The sequence below is a fragment of the Tamandua tetradactyla genome, chromosome 10 (genome assembly GCF_023851605.1).
Source record: "Tamandua tetradactyla isolate mTamTet1 chromosome 10, mTamTet1.pri, whole genome shotgun sequence".
NCBI lineage: Eukaryota > Metazoa > Chordata > Mammalia > Pilosa > Myrmecophagidae > Tamandua > Tamandua tetradactyla.
In genome coordinates, this window is record NC_135336.1 from 73,519,256 (window position 1) to 73,536,126 (window position 16,871).

General features: G+C 41.1%; 1 long non-coding RNA gene across 1 annotated transcript in view; it reads left to right on the forward strand.

Annotated features, from left to right (window-relative positions):
- The window catches only part of LOC143647985 (uncharacterized), a 71,192-nt gene that overhangs the window by 22,031 nt on the left and 32,290 nt on the right, over positions 1-16,871 (forward strand). The gene's annotated exons all lie outside the window — the stretch shown is intronic.

Consider the following 16,871-nt stretch of genomic DNA (forward strand, 5'->3'; position numbering starts at 1 on the left):
GGCAGAAATACCTTTCTCAAACCTCCAGAAAGCAGTAACAGGGAAAGTACTGAATCAAGAAAAAGGGCATTTTAAAAGTATTTGCAAAGTCCCGTTCGGGGAATGGTGGGAATGGTGGGAATTCAGCTTCCCCAAGTTGAATTCTTGATATTCTCACAAGCAGTGTGGACAACCAAAGCTATGGGCTGAGCCTCCATTCTTGGGATTTGTTCATATGAAACTAGACCCCACAAAGGATTGGTAAAGCCTATTTAAAAGACATCTAAGAGTCACCCCCAAGAGAGCCTTTCTTGTTGCTCAGATGTGGCTTCTCTCTCCAGCCAACACAACAAGCAAACTCACCACCCTCCCCCTGTCTACGTGGGACATAACTCCCAGGGGTGTGGACCTTCCTGGAAATGTGGGACAGAAATCCTAGAATGAGCTGAGACTCAGCATCAAAGGATTGAGAAAACCTTCTTGACCAAAATGGGGAAGAGTGAAATAAGACCAGGTGTCAATGGCTGAGAGATTCCAAACAGAATCGAGAGGTTATCCTGGAGGTTATTCTTACACATTAAGTAAATATCACCTTGTTATTCTAGATGTAATAGAGAGGCTGGAGGGAACTGCCTGAAAATGTAGAGCTGTGTTCCAGTAGCCATGTTTCTTGATGATGATTGAATAATGATATAGCTTTCACAATGTGACTGTGTGATTGTGAAAACCTTGTGTCTGATGCTCCTTTTATCTAACTTGTCAGCAGATGAGTAGAACATATGGAAGAAAAATAAATAGGGGGGCTCTTTCTCCACCGGCGGCGCTCTCGCCGCCATCCAGCCCTCCTCTTCCCCCTTCTCCGCCGGCACTCCCGTTCTCCGCTGGCACTCCCGCCACCATCTAGCCCTCCTCTTCCTCTTTCTCTGCCGGCGCTACCACTGCCATCTAGCCCTCCTCTTCCTCTTTCTCTGCCGGCGCTCCCACCACCATCTAGCCCTTTTCTTCCTCTTTCTCCGCCAGTGGCGCTCCCACCACCATCTTGCCCTTCTCTTTCCCCTTCTGCTCCACCATCTTATCCTTCCCTTTCTCCTCCTACTCCAGCAGCTCTCCAACCACCACCATGCCCTCTTTCACCTTCACCAGCTCCTCTGCCACCGTCCTCGACAGCCTTGCCATCCTCACCCTTCCTCCTCCAGAACAGCTACTAGGGGAGTAGAAACGATACAGAACAGCTCCTGGAGCCATGACAGAGATCAAAAAGACAGCGTACCCCATCCTGGAACGGCTGACTGGCTGGGAGAACCTGCTCCGGTGAGATCACCGAGGGGCGCGGGCTTTCCCAGGCGGGCTGGCAAGTGGCCGGAGTCCCTCCCTTCCTCCTTCCCGGGCCAACTGGCAGAATTGGGCAGGCAGTCCCCTCAAGCCATGGCGGCTGGTGCCCCCACCACGCGAGGCCCCCCGGACCAACTGAGAGAATTGGATTGGAAATCCCCAGACCGCGGAGAACAGTGACCGGGGGGGTCCCTTCCAAACACGCGACTCCCTGGTTTGGCTGGGAACGGTGCACTCTCCCAGGCTGCAGCAGCTGGCGCCCTCCCGCAATGCTTGGCACCCCAGGCCGACTAGGAAATTCGGACGGGTGCTCTCCGGGGCTGCGGCGGCAGGCGACCCTCCCGGCGTTCGGACCCCCGGGACGGTGGGCACTATTCCAAGCCGCTTCAGCTGGCGAACCTCCCCCATGGCGAGAGTTTACCAAAGTTAAAGGACCCACAGCACCTTTTACTGGTGGGACCCGCAGACAAACGTGTGCCACGAGCGCCACCTACTGGGCAGGATAAGAAAAACAGAACCCAGAGATTTCACAGATAAATCTTTCAACCTGTTGGGTCCAACACCCAGGGAAATCTGACTAAATGCCCAGACACCAGCAGAAGATAACGGATCACGCTCAGAAAATTGAAAATATGGCCCAGTCAAAGGAAAAAAACCAATAGTTCAAATGAGATACAGGAGCTGAGACAACTAATGCTGAATATATGAACAGAAATGGAAAACCTCTTCAAAAACGAAATCGATAAATTGAGGGAGGACATGAAGAAGACATGGGCTGAACAAAAAGAAGAAATAGAAAAACTTAAAAAACAAATCACAGAGCTTATGGGAGTGAAGGATAAAGTAGAAAAGATGGAAAAAATATGGATACCTACAATGATAGATTTAAAGAGACAGAAGATAGAATTAGTGATTTGGAGGATGGAACATCTGAATTCCACAAAGAAACAGAAACTACCAGGAAAAGAATGGAAAAATTTGAACAGGGTATCAGGGAACTCAAGGACAATATGAACCGCACAAATATACGTGTTGTGGGTGTCCCAGAAGGAGAAGAGAAGGGAAAAAGAGGAGAAAAACTAATGGAAGAAATTATCACTGAAAATTTCCCAACTCTTATGAAAGACCTAAAGTTACAGATCCAAGAAGTGCAGAGCACCCCAAAGAGATTAGACCCAAATAGGCATTCTCCAAGACACTTACTAGTTAGAATGTCAGAAGTCAAAGAGAAAGAGAGGATCTTGAAAGCAGCAAGAGAAAAACAATCCATCACATACAAGGGAAACCCAATAAAACTATGTGTAGATTTCTCAGCAGAAACCATGGAAGCTAGAAGACAGTGGGATGATATATTTAAATTACTAAAAGAGAAAAACTGCCAACCAAGACTTCTATATCCAGCAAAATTGTCCTTCAAAAATGAGGGAGAAATTAAAACATTCTCAGACAAAAAGTCACTGAGAGAATTTGTGACCAAGAGACCAGCTCTGCAAGAAATACTAAAGGGAGCACTAGAGTCAGATACGAAAAGACAGAAGAGAGAGGTGTAGAGAAGAGTGTAGAAAGAAGGAAAATTAGATATGATATATACAATACAAAAGGCAAAATGGTTGAGGGAAGTATTACCCAAACAGTAATAGCACTAAATGTTAATGGACTGAACTCCCAATCAAAAGACATCAACTGGCAGAATGGATTAAAAAACAGGATCCTTCTATATGCTGTCTACAGGAAACAAATCTTAGACCCAAAGATAAACAAAGGTTGAAGGTGAAAGGTTGGGAAAAGATATTTCATACAAATAACAACCAGAAAAGAGCAGGAGTGGCTATACTAATATCCAACAAATTAGACTGCAAATGTAAAACAGTTGAAAGAGACAAAGAAGGACACTATATACTAATAAAAGGAACAATTAAACAAGAAGACATAACAATCATAAATATTTATGCACCGAACCAGAATGCCCCAAAATACATGAGGAATACACTGCAAACACTGAAAAGGGAAATAGACGCATATACCATAATAGTTGGAGACTTCAATTCACCACTCTCATCAATGGACAGAACATATAGACAGAGGATCAATAAAGAAATAGAGAATCTGAATATTACTATAAATGAGCTAGACTTAACAGACATTTATAGGACATTACATCCCACAACAGCAGGATACACCTTTTTCTCAAGCGCTCATGGATCATTCTCAAAGATAGACCATATGCTGGGTCACAAAGCAAGTCTTAACAAATTTAAAAAGATTGAAATCATACACAACACTTTCTCGGATCATAAAGGAATGAAGTTGGAAATCAATAATAGGTGGAGTGCCAGAAAATTCACAAATACATGGAGGCTCAACAACACACTCTTAAACAACGAGGGGGTCAAAGAAGAAATTGCTAGAGAAATTAGTAAATACCTCGAGGTGAATGAAAATGAAAACACAACATATCAAACCTTATGGGACGTAGCAAAGGCAGAGCTAAGAGGTGAAATTTATTGCCCTAAATGCCTATATCAGAATAGAAGAAAAGGCAAAAATGCAGGAATTAACTATCCACTTGGAAGAACTGGAGAAAGAACAGCAAACTATCCCAAAGCAAGCAAAAGGAAAGAAATAACAAAGATTAGAGCAGAAATGAATGAAATTGAAAACATGAAAACAATAGAGAAAATCAATAAGACCGAAGTTGGTTCTATGAGAAAATCAATAAGATTGATGGGCCCTTAGCAAGATTGACAAAAAGAAGAAGAGAGTGGATGCAAATAAATAAGATCAGAAATGGAAGAGGAGACATAACTACTCACCTCACAGAAATAAAGGAGGTAATAACAGGATACTATGAACAACTTTACGCTAATAAATACAACAATTTAGATGAAATGGACAGGTTCCTGGAAAGACATGAACAACCAACTTTGACTCAAAAAGACATAGATGACCTCAACAAACCAATCACAAGTAAAGAAATTGAATTAGTCATTCAAAAGCTTCCTAAAAAGAAAAATCCAGGACCAGACGGCTTCACATGTGAATTCTATCAAACATTCCAGTAAGAATTAGTACCAACTCTCCTCAAACTCTTCAAAAAAATCGAAGTGCAGGGAAAACTACCTAATTCATTCTATGAAGCCATCACCCTCATACCAAAACCAGGCAAAGATATTACAAAAAAAGAAAACTACAGAACAATTTCTCTAATGAATATAGATGCAAAAATCCTCAATAAAATTCTAGCAAATCGTATCCAACAACACATTAAAAGAATTATACATCATAACCAAGTAGGACTCATCCCAGGTATGCAAGGATGGTTCAACATAAGAAAATCAATTAATGTAATACACCATATCAACAAATCAAAGCAGAAAAATCACATGATCATCTCAATTGATGCAGAGAAGGCATTCGACAAGATTCAACATCCTTTCCTGTTGAAAACACTTCAAAAGATAGGAATACAAGGGAACTTCCTTAAAATGATAGAGGGAATATATGAAAAACCCACAGCTAATATCATCCTCAATGGGGAAAAATTGAAAACTTTCCCCCTAAGATCAGGAACAAGACAAGGATGTCCACTATCACCACTATTATTCAACATTGTGCTGGAGGTTCTAACCAGAGCAATTAGACAGGAAAAAGAAATACAAGGCATCAAAATTGGAAAGGAAGAAGTAAAACTATCACTGTTTGCAGACGATATGATACTATACATCGAAAACCCAGAAAAATCCACAACAAAACTACTAGAGCTAATAAATGAGTGCAGCAAAGTAGCAGGTTACAAGATCAACATTCAAAAATCTGTAGCATTTCTATACACTAGTAATGAACAAGCTGAGGGGGAAATCAAGAAACGAATCCCATTTACAATTGCAACTAAAAAATAAAATAACTAGGAATAAATATAACTAAAGAGACAAAAAACCTATATAAAGAAAACTACAAAAAACTGTTAAAAGAAATCACAGAAGACCTAAATAGATGGAAGGGCATGCCATGTTCATGGATTGGAAGACTAAATATAGTTAAGATGTCAATCCTACCTAAATTGATTTACAGATTCAATGCAATACCAATCAAAATCCCAACAACTTATTTTTCAGAAATAGAAAAATCAATAAGCAAATTTATCTGGAAGGGCAGGGTGCCCCGAATTGCTAAAAGTATCTTGAGGAAAAAAAAATGAAGCTGGAGGTCTCACGCTGCCTGATTTTAAGGCATATTATGAAGCCACAGTGGTCAAAACAGCATGGTATTGGCATAAAGATAGATATATCGACCAATGGAATTGAATAGAGTGCTCAGATATAGACCCTCTCATCTATGGACATTTGATCTTTGATAAGGCAGTCAAGCCAACTCACCTGGGACACAACAGTCTCTTCAATAAATGGTGCCTAGAGAACTGGATATCCATATGCAAAAGAATGAAAGAAGACCCATGTCTCACACCCTATACAAAAGTTAACTCAAAATGGATCAAAGATCTAAACATTAGGTCTAAGACCATAAAACAGTTAGAGGAAAATGTAGGGAGATATCTTATGAAACTTACAATTGGAGGTGGTTTTATGGACCTTAAACCTAAAGCAAGAGCACTGAAGAAGGAAATAAATAAATGGGAACTCCTCAAAATTAAACACTTTTGTGCATCAAAGAACTTCATAAAGAAAGTAGAAAGCCTACACAATGGGAGACAATATTTGGAAACAACATATCAGATAAAGGTCTAGTATCCAGAATTTATAAAGAGATTGTTCAACTCAACAACAAAAAGACAGCCACCCCAAGTACAAAATGGGAAAAAGACTTGAACAGACACCTACCAGAAGTGGAAATACAAATGGCCAAAGGCACATGAAGAGATACTCAACATCCCTGGCCATTAGAGAAATGCAAATCAAAACCACAATGAGATATCATCTCACACCCACCAGAATGGCCATTCTCAACAAAACAGAAAATGACAAGTGCTGGAGAGGATGTGGAGAAAGAGGCACACTTATCCACTGTTGGTGGGAATGTCAAATGGTGCAACCACTGTGGAAGGCAGTTTGGCGGTTCCTCAAAAAGCCGAATATAGAATTGCCATACGACCCAGCAATACCATTGCTTGGTATCTGCTCAAAGGACTTAAGGGCAAAGACACAAACTGACATTTGCACACCAATGTTTATAGCAGCGTTATTTACAATTCCAAAGAGAAGGAAACAGCCAAAATGTCCATCAACAGAAGAGTGGCTTAACAAACTGTGCTATATACATATGATGGAATATTATGCAGCTTTAAGACAGGATAAACTTATGAAGCATGTAATAACATGGATGGACCTAGAGAACATTATGCTGAGTAAGTCTAGCCAAAAACTAAAGGACAAATACTGTATGGTCCCACTGATGTGAACGGACATTCGAGAATAAACTTAGTGTATTTGTTAGGATTCTCTAGAGAAACTGAATCAACAGGGAACACTTGTAAATATAAAATTTATGAAAGTGTCTCACGTGACCGTAGGAATGCAGAGTCCAAAATCCACAGGGAAGGCTGCAAAGCCGATGACTCCGATGGATGGCCTGGATGAACTGCACAGGAGAGGCTCACCAGCCAAAGCAGGAATGGAAGCTGTCTCCTCTGAGTCCTCCTTAAAGGCTTCCCATGATTGCATTTAGCATCACTAATTGCAGAAGACACTCCCCCTTGGCTGATTTCAAATGGAATCAGCTGTGGATGTAGCTGATGTGATCATGACCTAATCCTATGAAATGTCCTCATTGCAACAGACAGGACAGCGCTTGCCCAATCAGATGAACAGGTACCACAACTTGGCCAAGCTGACACCTGTCCCTAACCATGACAATCCCCCCCTTGTCAACTTGGCACCTATGTGTATATATATATATATATATATATATATATATATATATATATATATATATATATATATATATATATATATATATATATATATATATATATATCACCTTAGACCATACTCAATCTCCAAATGAAAACAAATAAGCACACATTTTTTCTTTTACCTGACAATACTCAACCATCCCGCATATAACTCGAAACACATTAAATCTCTCCAGAACAGGGTGCAAATCCTTGGGCAACATTCATTCTTAAACTTGATATCTTACAACTTAAATAGTATAACACGAACAAAACAGCATTACAGTCCTCGTTTCTGTAACTGATCACGTGGTCGAAGTTCATATTTATCACTACCTTCTTCCACTACCCATTCCATGTTCCCTTTCCCCTCAGCAAGCACTTCAGCTGGCCGTGGTTCTTTGCATGGTGGGGTGACCCAAACCTTCATTCCTGAAGTCTCAGAGCCATTAGTGGTCCTGCCTGGATTGTGTTGTTGCAGTTTTCCATTGATTTTAATCACAGGGCATGGTAGTACTAATAGACGCCCCAGGGGATCTCCTATATTCCAAGAAAGCTCTTCTTTACCTCCATTATGTAGTTGCAGTCCTCCTTCCTTCTGATAGTCAAGGTCAATTATCCCAGACAATAATGTAATCCCCTTCTTGGTGTGTTGATCCAGAGGCATAAGTAGCCCAAAGTGTCCAGGTGGCAATCTTAACTTCCACTTCAGTGGTACCACTGTTGTTTCTCCTGGAGAGAGCACACCCCATTTTGGAACTAAAACCTGTAGACCAGCAGAACTCAGGGTAGCAGGGACAGGAAGCAAAAATTTTCCTAGTGGATCACTAGGAGTTATAGTGAGTGGCACCACACCCATTTCCACCCCTTGGTTCCTGGACCCATGGATCCTGGCTATGGGAGAAACAGCACCATGCAGCGGACGCTAATTCAGAGCATACACAGCTTCCTGGAGAACATTACCCCAGCCTTTCAATTTTTTGCCACCTAGTTGACACTGTAATTGAGTTTTCAAAAGGCCATTTGACCGTTCTATCAATCCAGCTGCTTCTGGATGATGGGGAACATGGTAAGACCAGAGAATTCCATGAGCATGTGCCCATTCCCGCACTTCATTTGCTGTGAAGTGTGTTCCTTGATCCGAAGCAATGCTATGTGGAATACCATGACGATGGATAAGGCATTCTGTAAGCCCATGGATAGTAGTTTTGGCACAAGCATTGCATGCAGGGAAAGCAAACCCATATCCAGAGTATGTGTCTATTCCAGTTAGAACAAATCACTCCCCCTTCCATGAAGGGAGTGGTCCAATGTAATCAACCTGCCACCATGTAGCTGGCTGGCCACCTCGGGGAATGGTGCCATGTCGGGGGCTGAGTGTGGGTCTCTGCTGCTGGCAGATTGGGCACTCAGCAGTGGCTGTAGCCAGGTCAGCCTTGGTGAGTGGAAGTCCATGTTGCTGAGCCCATGCATAACCTCCATCCCTACCACCATGACCACTTTGTTCATGAGCCCATTGGGCAATAACAGGAGTTGCTGGGGAAAGAGGCTGACTGGTATCCATAGAACGGGTCATCTTATCCACTTGATTATTAAAATCTTCCTCTGCTGAAGTCATCCTCTGGTGTGCATTCACATGGGACACAAATATCTTCATGTTTTTAGCCCACTCAGAAAGGTCTATCCACATACTTCTTCCCCAGACCTCTTTGTCACCAATTTTCCAATTATGGTCTTTCCAAGTCCCTGACCACCCAGCCAAACCATTAGCAACAGCCCATGAGCCAGTATACAAACGCACCTCTGGCCAGTTTTCCTTCCAAGCAAAATGAACAAACAGGTGTACTGCTCGAAGTTCTGCCCACTGGGAGGATTTCCCCTCAAGGGGAATGTATTGCTTTGCTCAAGGACTGCCCTTCAAGGACACCCCAGAAAGGGGTTGTAATGCTGCAGCTGTCCACTTTCGGGTGGTACCTGCATATCGTTCTGAACCATCTGTAAACCAGGCCCGAGTTTTCTCTTCCTCAGTCAATTCACTGTAAGGAACTCCCCAAGAGGCCATAGCTCTGGTCTGGGAAAGAGAAGGTAATGTGGCAGCAGGAGTGGAAAACATGGGCATTTGGGCCACTTCTTCATGTAACTTACTTGTGCCTTCAGGACCTGCTCTGGCTCTATCTCGTATATACCATTTCCACTTTACAATAGAGTGCTGCTGTGCACGCCCAACTTTATGGCTTGGTGGGTCAGACAACACCCAATTCATGATAGGCAACTCAGGTCTCATGGTAACTTTGTGGCCCATGGTTAAGTGTTCAGTCTCTACTAAGGCCCAGTAGCAGGCCAAAAGCTGTTTCTCAAAAGGAGAGTAGTTATCTGCAGCAGATGGTAAGGCTTTGCTCCAAAATCCTAAGGGTCTGCGTTGTGATTCTCCTACAGGGGCCTGCCAAAGGCTCCAGACAGCATCTCTATTTGCCACTGACTCTTCCAGCACCATTGGATCTGCTGGATCATATGGCCCAAGTGGCAGAGCAGCTTGCACAGCAGCCTGGACCTGTCGCAGAGCCTCCTCTTGTTCAGGTCCCCACTCAAAATTAGCAGCTTTTCTGGTCACTCGATAAATGGGCCAGAGTAGCACACCCAAATGAGGAATATGTTGTCGCCAAAATCCAAAAAGACCCACTAGGCGTTGTGCCTCTTTTTTGGTTGTGGGAGGGGCCAGATGCAGCAATTTATCCTTCACCTTAGAAGGGATATCTCGACATGCCCCACACCACTGGACACCTAGAAATTTTACTGAGGTGGAAGGCCCCTGTATTTTTGTTGGATTTATCTCCCATCCTCTGACACGCAAATGCCTTACCAGTAAATCTAGAGTAGTTGCTACTTCTTGCTCACTAGGTCCAATCAACATGATATCATCAATATAATGGACCAGTGTGATGTCTTGTGGGAGGAAGAAACGATCAAGGTCTCTGCGAACAAGATTATGACATAGGGCTGGAGAGTTGATATACCCCTGAGGTAGGACAGTGAAAGTATATTGCTGACCTTGCCAGCTGAAAGCAAACTGTTTCTGGTGGTCCTTACTAATAACTATTGAGAAAAAAGCATTTGCCAGATCAATAGCTGCATACCAGGTACGGGGGATGTATTGCTTTGCTCAAGCAATGATACTACATCTGGAACAGCAGCTGCAATTGGAATTACCACCTGGTTGAGTTTACAATAATCCACTGTCATTCTCCAAGACCCATCTGTTTTCTGCACAGGCCAAATAGGAGAGTTGAACGGGGATGTGGTGGGAATCACCACCCCTGCATCTTTCAAGTCCTTAAGAGTGGCAGTAATCTCTGCAATCCCTCCAGGAATACAGTATTGCTTTTGATTTACTATGTTGCTTGGTAGGGGCAGTTCTAGTGGCTTCCACTTGGCCTTTCCCACCATAATAGCCCTCACTGCACGAGTTAGAGAACCAACGTGGGGATTCTGCCGGTTGCTCAGTATGTCTATGCCAATTATACATTCCGGAACTGGGGAAATAACTACAGGATGGGTCCGGGGGCCCACTGGACCCACTGTGAGACGGACCTGAGCTAAAACTCCATTGATCACCTGGCCTCCATAAGCTCCCACTCTGACTGGTGGTCCAGAGTGACGTTTTGGGTCCCCTGGAATTAATGTCACTTCTGAACCAGTGTCTAATAATCCCCAAAATATCTGATCATTTCCTTTTCCCCAATGCACAGTTACCCTGGTAAAAGGCTGTCGGTCTCCTTGGGGAAGACTTAGAGGAAGGTTAACAGTATAAATTTGTGGCAGTGTAACAGGTTTCTCCCCCATAGGGACCTGGCCTCCCCTTCATTCAAGGGGCTCAGGGTCTGTAAATTGTTTCAAGTCTGGAAATTGATTACGGGGCCGTGACTCTGTGTTTTTGTAATTCAGGTTAGACTTCTGTTCCCTTGACCTAGAACTCTTTTATTTATACAGCTCCAACAAGAATTTAGTAGACTGCCCTTCTATTGTATTTCTAGGCACCCCATGATTTACTAGCCAATGCCACAAATCTCTGCGTGTCATATAATTTTGATGCCTCCTTTGAGTTTGTTGTCTATTATAATACCCGCGTCTACCCTGTCTTTGGTTATTAAGTGCTGCCACCTGGCTTCTGCCAACTCGGGATCCTGTCATCCCCATTGTGTTTAAGGATTCCAGCTCAGTGACAGCAGTTCCTACAGTAAAATCTGACCTACAGAGAAGTGCAACCACAGAGCTCTTGAGGGATGATGGTGCTAGTCTCACAAACTTATTTCTCACTGTTCTGGTAAAAGGTGCATCCTCTGGACATTCCTGGGGTGTAAGAGCAGGCTTTGCATGATAAATCCACTCTAACATCCCAATCTATCTAAGCCTCTGGATCCCCTCATCTACATTATACCAGGACAGTTCTGGCATTTCAACCTCAAGTAATGTGGGCCACCTTTTGATCCATGTTTCAACCAACCACCCAAACAAGCTGTTAACACCTTTTCTTTTTTTTTTTATTAATTAAAAATAATTAACAAAACATTTAGAAATCATTCCATTCTACATGTACAATCAGTAATTCTTAATATCATCATATAGTTGCATATTCATCATTTCTTAGTACATTTGCATCGACTTAGAAAAAGAAATAAAAAGACAACAGAATAAGAATTAAAACGATAATAGAGAGAAAAAAAAGCCTATACCTCACATGCAGCTTCATTCAATGTTTTAACATAATTGCATTACAATTAGGTAGTATTGTGCTGTCCATTTCTGAGTTTTTATATCCAGTCCTGTTGCACAGTCTGTATCCCTTCAGCTCCAATTACCCCTTCTCTCTCTCTTTTTTTTTAATTAACGGAAAAAATGAAATTAACCCAACATTTAGAAATCATACCATTCTACATATGCAATCAGTAATTCTTAACATCATCACATAGAGGCATGATCATCGTTTCTTAGTACATTTGCATCGGTTTAGAAGAACTAGCAACACAACCAAAAAAGATATAGAATGTTAATATAAAGAAAAAAATAAAAGTAATAATAGTAAAAACAAAACAAAACAAAAACATATAGTTGAGATGCAGCTTCATTCAGTGTTTTAACATGATTACTTTACAATTAGGTATTATTGTGCTGTCCATTTTTGAGTTTTTGTATCTAGTCCTGTTGCACAGTCTGTATCCCTTCAGCTCCAACTGCCCATCATCTTACCCTGTTTCTACCTCCTGCTGGACTCTGTTACCAATGACATATTCCAAATTTATTCTCGAATGTCCGTTCACATCAGTGGGACCATACAGTATTTGTCCTTTAGTTTTTGGCTAGACTCACTCAGCATAATGTTCTCTAGGTCCATCCATGTTATTACATGCTTCATAAGTTTATCCTGTCTTAAAGCTGCATAATATTCCATCGTATGTAAATACCACAGTTTGTTTAGCCACTCTTCTGTTGATGGACATTTTGGCTGTTTCCATCTCTTTGCAATTGTAAATAATGCTGCTATAAACATTGGTGTGCAAATGTCCGTTTGTGTCTTTGCCCTTAAGTTCTTTGAGTAGATACCTAGCAATGGTATTGCTGGGTCGTATGGCAATTCTATATTCAGCTTTTTGAGGAACCGCCAAACTGCCTTCCACAGTGGTTGCACCATTTGACATTCCCACCAACAGTGGATAAGTGTGCCTCTTTCTCCACATCCTCTCCAGCACTTGTCATTTTCTGTTTTGTTGAGAATGGCCATTCTGGTGGGTGTGAGATGATATCTCATTGTGGTTTTGATTTGCATTTCTCTAATGGCCAGGGACATTGAGCATCTCTTCATGTGCCTTTTGGCCATTTGTATTTCCTCTTCTGATAGGTGTCTGTTCAAGTCTTTTTCCCATTTTGTAATTGGGTTGGCTGTCTTTTTGTTGTTGAGTTGAACAATCTCATTATAAATTCTGGATACTAGACCTTTATCTGATATGTTGTTTCCAAATATTGTCTCCCATTGTGTAGGCTGTCTTTCTACTTTCTTGATGAAGTTCTTTGATGCACAAAAGTGTTTAATTTTGAGGAGTTCCCATTTATTTATTTCCTTCTTCAGTGTTCTTGCTTTAGGTTTAAGGTCCATAAAACCGCCTCCAGTTGTAAGATTCATAAGATATCTCCCTATGTTTTCCTCTAACTGTTTTATGGTCTTAGACCTAATGTTTAGATCTTTGATCCATTTTGAGTTAACTTTTGTATACAGTGTGAGATACAGGTCCTCTTTCGTTCTTTTGCATATGGATATCCAGTTCTCTAGGCACCATTTATTGAAGAGACTGTTGTGTCCCAGGTGAGTTGGCTTGACTGCCTTATCAAAGATCAAATGTTCATAGATGAGAGGGTCTATATCTGAGCACTCTATTCAATTCCATTGGTCGATATATCTATCTTTATGCCAATACCATGCTGTTTTGACCACTGTGGCTTCATAATATGCCTTAAAGTCAGGCAGTGCGAGACCTCCAGCTTCGTTTTTTTCCCTCAAGATGTTTTTAGCAATTCAGGGCACCCTGCCCTTCCAGATAAATTTGCTTATTGGTTTTTCTATTTCTGAAAAATAAGTTGTTGGGATTTTGATTGGTATTGCATTGAATCTGTAAATCAATTTAGGTAGGATTGACATCTTAACTATATTTAGTCTTCCAATCCATGAACACGGTATGCCCTTCCATCTATTTAGGTCTTCTGTGATTTCTTTTAACAGTTTTTTGTAGTTTTCTCTATATAGATTTTTTGTCTCTTTAGTTAAATTTATTCCTGGGTGTTTTATTCTTTTAGTTGCAATTGTAAATGGGATTCGTTTCTTGATTTCCCCCTCAGCTTGTTCATTACTAGTGTATAGAAATGCTACAGATTTTTGAATGTTGATCTTGTAACCTGCTACTTTGCTGTACTCATTTATTAGCTCTAGTAGTTTTGTTGTGGATTTTTCTGGGTTTTCGACATATAGTATCATATCGTCTGCAAACAGTGATAGTTTTACTTCTTCCTTTCCAATTTTGATGCCTTGTATTTCTTTTTCCTGTCTAATTGCTCTGGCTAGAACCTCCAGCACAATGTTGAATAATAGTGGTGATAGTGGACATCCTTGTCTTGTTCCTGATCTTAGGGGGAAAGTTTTCAATTTTTCCCCATTGAGGATGATATTAGCTGTGGGTTTTTCATATATTCCCTCTATCATTTTAAGGAAGTTCCCTTGTATTCTTATCTTTTGAAGTGTTTTCAACAGGAAAGGATGTTGAATCTTGTCAAATGCCTTCTCTGCATCAATTGAGATGATCATGTGATTTTTCTGCTTTGATTTGTTGATATAGTGTATTACATTAATTGATTTTCTAATACCTTTTCTAACTGCTCGAGCTATAACATTGAATGCAGAATCTCTGCTTAGTGGGCCCATATCAATAAATTCAGCCTGATCCAGCCTTATATTCCTCCCACCATTATCCCACACTCTTAAAATCCATTGCCACACATATTCCCCTGATTTCTGTCTATATAAATTGGAAAACTCACACAGTTCTTTTGGAGTATAATGTACCTCCTCATGTGTGATACTTTGTACCTCACCGTTAGGGGCCTGTTGGGACTTTAGTCTAGTTATACGTCTAGAAGAAATGAGGGGTGGTGGGGGTGGGTCATGAAAAGAGTTAGAAATATCTTCCAAGACCTTTGCTTCAGGGCTTTCATTTGCAGTTTCATCTGGTGAAACAGGATTAATAACTCTAGGGCTAATCCCTTCAGGAGGAGGTTGGGTGGCCAATTCCTCAAGGCAGGCTGGAGGTGGGGCGGCTATGTCCTCAGGGCAGACTATTACAGGGTTATCTAAAGAAGGCTCAGCATGGTCTAGGGTTTCAACCTCACCCCCAACATCATTATCAATCCATATGTCACCATCCCATTTTTCAGGGTCCCACTCCTTTCCAATCAATGCCCTCACTTTAACAGCAGACACCATGCAAGACTGAGATTTCAGTGTATGTTGTAAAGTTGCTACTCTAACAATAAGATTCTGAGTCTGATTTTCAGAGATCTCAAGTCTACGGCTACAGGAAATAAAATTTTCCTTCAGGATACTCATAGAAACCTCTACATCTTTCAGACGGCACTTAAGCTTCTTGTTTGAATCCTTAAGCCCATCCCTTTCACCCTTTAATGTAGACAGTGTATCTAACAACAACCAACCAACATCTCTATAACTCTTATTTCTACAAAACTCTGTAAAGGTGTCAAAAACATTATACCTCAGAGTCTGGCTTCGTACAAGCGAAGCATTAGGAGAATCGAATGATGATATTTTGACTATCTCCTTTGCCAACTCAGTCCATGGATTGGGAGTGTCATTCTGATTACGGGAATCAGAGTCCTTAGTGTCTCTGAGCCCAGTCAGAGTAGAAAACCATTCATAAAAACCCATTTTTAAGATTCTGTTCCTTAAGAACCACTCCTGGTACCAAGATGTATTAGTTAGGGTTCTCTAGAGAAACAGAATCAACAGGGAACACTTGCAAATATAAAATTTATGAAAGTGTCTCACGTGACTGTAGGAACGCAGAGTCCAAAATCCACAGGGCAGGCTGCAAAGCCGATGACTCCGATGGATGGCCTGGATGAACTCCACAGGAGAGACTCACCAGCCAAAGCAGGAATGGAACCTGTCTCCTCTGAGTCCTCCTTAAAAGGCTTCCCATGATTGCATTTAGCATCACTAATTGCAGAAGACACTCCCCCTTGGCTGATTACAAATGGAATCAGCTGTGGATGTAGCTGATGTGATCATGACCTAATCCTGTGAAATGTCCTCACTGCAACAGACAGGCCAGCGCTTGCCCAATCAGATGAACAGGTACCACAACTTGGCCAAGTTGACATCTGTCCCTAACCATGACACTTGGAATATGTCATTGGTAACAGAGTCCAGCAGGAGTTAGAAACAGGGTAAGATAATGGGTAATTGGAGCTGAAGGGATACAGACTGTGCAACAGGACTAGATACAAAAACTCAAAAATGGACAGCACAATAATACATAATTGTAAAGTAATTATGTTAAAACACTGAGTGAAGCTGCATCTGAGCTATAGGTTTTTGTTTTTTTTTTTACTATTATTATTACTTTTATTTCTTTTCTCTATGTTAACATTCTATATCTTTTTCTGTTGTGCTGCTAGTTCTTCTAAACCGATGCAAATGTACTAAGAAACGATGATCATGCCTCTATGTGATGATGTTAAGAATTACTGATTGCATATGTAGATTGGTATGATTTCTAAATGTTGGGTTAATTTCTTTTTTTCCGTTAATTAATAAAAAAATAAAAATAAAATAAATAGGGGGAACAAATATTATAATAAATTTAGTTTGAAATGCTAGTGATCAATGAAAGGGAGGGGTAAGGGGTATGGTATGTATAAACTTTTTTTCTGTTTTCGTTTTATTTCTTTTTCTGTATAGATGCAAATGTTCCAAGAAATGATTATGATGATGAATATGCAGCTATGTGATGATATTGTGAATTACTGATTATATATGTAGAATGGAATGATCAAAATAGGAATGTTTGCATTTGCTGTTTTTCTTTTGATATTT